Genomic DNA, 5,000 nt, shown 5'->3' on the forward strand with positions numbered 1-5,000 from the left:
TCTCTCTCTCTCTCTCTCTCTCTCTCTCTCTCTCCCTCTCCCCTCCTCCTCCCTCTCTCTCCCTCTCTCTCTCCCTCTCTCTCTCTCCCTCTCTCTCTCCCTCTCCCTCTCTCTCTCCCCCTCTCTCTCCTCTCGGATGTAGCTGTGTTTCCTCTGTGTTTGAACAGGCAGGGTGTGGGTCACAGCAAGAGGAGAAGACATCTGCTCAACTCTCCATATCAGTTGTCTCACGATTCAGCTTCACATTTCAACAGATGTTTCCTCCATCTCCTCTGCCTCTCGTGAGCAGGGGGGGGGGGGCACGGGAGAGCAGGGGGGGGGGGGGGCACGGCACGTTTCTGTTCGAATGAGGATTGTTAACAGGCCAACTGTTGCCCCCCGCCCCCCCCCCCCACATAACTATAGATATCAAAATATCAGACGGGACACACACATGGTCCTGTGGACTGGCCCACGGGTCTGCATGCTACCCCAGGTTCTGATGCACCCAGATGGGGCAGTCGAGCACAGGTGTTGCCCCATCAGCAGCTGGTGGAACCTGGAGAGACACAAGATTCAAGATTCAGGAGATTTATTTATCACATACATTATATACACGAGACATCATGTAGTGCAAATCCTTTACAAATAAATATAAAGTGTGTTTAGGTGTTCTAAAGTGCGTAAAGTGGGTGCTGCAGTGAGTTGTTTGTTTAAAGTGAGTGTGTGCGTGTGGATGTGTGTGTTGTGAGTGCATTTGATGGTTGTTGCATAGTGTTATTGTTCGTTGAGCAACCTGATGGCCTGGGGATAGAAGCTTCTTCTGAGTCTTTCTGTGCTCGCCATGAGACTCCGGTATCGCTTGCCTGACCGCAGCAGTTCAAAGAGGCAGTTGCTTGGGTGGCTGGAGTCCTTGATAATTCTCTCAGCCTTACCCCTGCACCGCTTGTTGTAAATGTTCTGGAGAGTGGGAAGCCCCCTCCAATTGTGCATTCGGCTGAACGGGCCACTCTCTGTAGTCTGCTACAGTCTTGTGCGGTGCTATTCCCAAACCAGGAGGTGATATTGCCAGTCAGGATGCTCTCTATTGTACATGAGTATAAGTTCTTAAGGATCTTCTGACTGACTTGGAACTTCCTTAGGCGCCTGAGGAAGTAGAGGCGTTGTCGTGCCTTCTTCACAACACTGTCAATGTGTGAGGTCCATGTCAAGTCCTCGGATATGTAGGCTCCGAGGTACTTAAAGCTGTTGACTCTCTCAACCGGTGCCCCGTCGATGCTGAGGGGGCTGTAGTCCTTGACCCCCGACCTAAAGTCCACAATCATCTCCTTTGTTTTGCTGACGTTCAGGGAGAGGCTGTTCTCTTGACACCATCCCGCTAGAACCTTGACCTCCTCCAGGTAGGCCCTCTCGTCGTTTTGCAGAGATCAGGCCCACCACTACTGTGTTGTCAGCAAATTTGATGATTGCGTTGTTGTTCCGCTGTGCCACACAGTCATGTGTGTACAGGGAGTAGAGGAGGGGACGGCATCATGCTTTTCCAGTGTTTAATCTACTCTACCACTGGACTGAAATTAGGCCTTTTTATTATTATAATTTTTTTTATTATTATTATCTCCTTTTGCTATTTTGATGTATGTTACACTTGCTTTGACAATAAGTACTTTGGTACATGCCAAAGCCCCTTTTTCAAGCCTATTTGAATGGAATTGAACTATACAGCAACATTCTGGCCTCTATTGATGATCACTCACTTTAAACCCTTTCACTGCCGCACTACCAAACGGTTAACCCTTTCACTGCGACAATACACCGAAGGTTAACCCTTTCACTGCCACACGACAGCAGGTAGTGTGATAGTAAAGGGTTAACCTTCTGTAGTTAACTCAGCTCTGCCGATCAGCACCTCCTGGTGGTCCGCAGGTCCAGGCTTAAAACAAGGGGTGATCGAGCCTTCGAGGTGACGGCACCAAGGCTCTGGAACGCTCTCCCCCTGGACCTGCGAACTGCCCCCTCTGATAACTCTTTTAAAAAACAATTAAAAACGCATTTGTTCAGACAGGCTTTTGGTCATGCATAGGCACTTTTTTTCTTGTCCTCACTGTTTTATAGTTTTTGTTTTAATTAGTGACTCATGATTTTATCCAAATTCTTTTATTCTACTTTTTCTATCTGGTTTCACTGTTTTTAACTGCTGTTTGTTGTTGTTGTCATTTATTTCTGATTTTGTTTTTATTGTGTTTTTATATTAAGCTGTAGTGTAAAGCACCCTGTGCATTCGTGCTGTGAAGGGTGCTATATAAATAAAGGTCATTCATTCATTCATAGTGTGGCAGTGAAAGGGTTAAAGCCGGAGACGTGGTCTCTCCTGGTTCACAGCACCGGCTCCAGGCTCATGCAGACGACCCGCTGGTCCTGTCTGTCTGCATGTCAGAGTGTTCCTCGTTCCCACAGGTGTGGACATGCAAATGACACCCTGGTTCAAAAGCTCCTATATCAGGCCTTCTCAAGTTGTGTTGTTATTAAGTTGTAAATGCATAATAAGTTGTTAAGGTGTAAATACATGATGAGTTGTTAAGGTGTTAACTAGGGCTGACCCCTATTAGTCGAATAGTCGACTAATTGATTGAAAGGAGCCGTAGTCGACTGCCAACCTTTTAGTAAAAAAATAATTATAATTTTTATTTATTTATTTAAAAGAATTTTTTTTATCATTCTTTCCAAAAAGAAAATAGGCCTAGAAGCGTGGCTAACACTAATGGCACGCATACCAGAGGCTAACTGCCTAAGAAAACGCACAGAGGCACTGAAAGAGGATTTCACCCATCTAATGAACACACTAGACTAGACAAATATCAAGATGTATCCATCAGTGGACCAATTGCATGCTTTCACAGAGGACAAGAAGCCTTCAGTCGACTCCTTCAGACATTAAGCACCCCCACAGCCCAAATGATAAAAAAATTAATACATATTTTTTTCTTTAATTATACTTTTTTTTTTCATAGTCGACTAATAGTCGACTATCGGCACATTTTGGCCAATTATAGTCGACTATCCAAATCCTTAGTCAGGGACAGCCCTAGTGTTAACACATGATTAGTTGTTAAGGTGTTAACACATGATTAGTTGTTAAGGTGTAAAATAAATACATGATGTGTGCATGAGTTTTTTTAAACATTTTTTATTGTTATTTTTTCCCCCTCCTTTTTCCGATTTTTCTCCCATCCCACTGTTAGTCATTATGCCAATTCCCAACCCCCTTCCTGGTTGTTGCGCACCCCCCCCTACTGTTGGTCCGAGAGGCCGGAGACTGTCACATGCTTTCCTCCGACGCATGTGCAGCCAGCCGGCAGCCAGCCTGGCAGCGCAGATTCTCACCGGGAGAGTGTAACGTGTGGAAGGTCGCACTACCTTTCTCCAGATCCTACCCTCGCTGTGCAGGCGCCCCGACCGAACTGTAGGGGTCGCTGTCCACAACGCCCAGGACCCACCCACGGCTCCCCTCCCCCTAACTCAGCCAAACGAGTTAGTATAGCGATCAGCCCGAGCCAAGGCAATGCTGAATGCATGAGTTGTTAAGGTATAAATACATGATGAGTTGTTAAGGTGTGAATGTATGATGAGTTGTTATGTGTTGTTCCATAACCTGACGTCTTATGTAGTACAGGTCCAAATTTTATAAAAATCTGTTCAGAAATGTGTGCTTGAGGGAGGTTTTAGTAAACCGTGTATAAAAAAAAAGCTAGCAAATCCAAAATGGATATCCACCTCCCTGCGTTCTGAAGATTCAGTCACAACTAATTTTCGCTCGTCAACTTTCACCTACTTCCTCTATTCGCACCCCCCACGTGGGGTATCGTTGGAAGCGGACACTCGTTGGCTACAACGCTGACCAATCATTTTCACCATCAGCGGTGATTGGTCAGTTCTGGAGCGTATACAGTCAGACGTGGTCATTTGACGCACGGCCTGTAAAAAGACGCTCGCCTGACATATCATCATGTAACTCGAGAACCGAGGCACGGAATTGGTTGAGTGAGGTGGCGTTCGAAAGGATGAAAATTCAAGTTTCGAACGGTATATTACATGATCGGCAAAAAATGCAGCCCGAGCCGGTAGACGCTCGCAAAGTGCCGCAACGTGCGTGCGTCCCGTGCACGTGGCATGATGGCCCGACGCCGGGCCCCCACCTGTTAAGAGTTTAAAGTTCATGTTGTGGCCCTCAATCAAAGTTCAAGTTTCAAGTTCAAGTTTTGTTTTATTTGATAAGATACATGTACATTACAGTGAAATGTGTGAAATACATGTACATTACAGTGTATGACCCTCATACAGTAAAAGAATAAAGACCAAACACTATACAAAATATATAATATACAAAACTAGAGTACAAAATGCTAAAATTAGCTAGAGAGGTAGTGCAAATCGTTTAGTAATAACTAGATCAAATATGGTGTAGTGTTTAAAGTGAATGTCTAAAGTGAGTGTGTGCATGTGTCTGTGCTATGATTGTAGAATGGATGGGTTAGTGTTGCAGTGAGTCCACATTGAGCATCCTGATGGCCTGGGGATAGAAGCTCCTTCTGAGTCTCTCTGTACCGGCCATGAGACTCCGGTAGCGCTTGCCTGACCGCAGCAGTGCAAAAAGGCAGTTGTTTGGGTGCCTAGAGTCTTTGACTATTCTCTTAGCCTTGGCCGTGTAACACCTGGTGTAAATGTCCTGTGGAGAGTGGGAAGCCCACGTCCAATTGTGTGTTCGGCTGATCGAGCCACTCTCTGCAGTCTGCTGAGGTCGTGTGCGGTGCCATTCCCAACCCAATCCAATGTTGGGTCCCTAAATAGGGCCCTCGGTCGTCAACACTTTGAGAACCCCTGTGACCTATTATGTTCTTATGGAGTCTGTATGATGTGTTGTAGTAAAACATTGGCTCGGTTTGAAACACGTCTTGGGGTTGATATGGAACAGTGTTAATTTAGTCAGCTATTTAAAATGTTCGTCTTAGTCATGTCTCCAATGC

Source organism: Notolepis coatsorum (assembly GCF_963971535.1).
Source record: "Notolepis coatsorum genome assembly, chromosome: 2".
Taxonomy (NCBI): Eukaryota; Metazoa; Chordata; class Actinopteri; order Aulopiformes; family Paralepididae; genus Notolepis; species Notolepis coatsorum.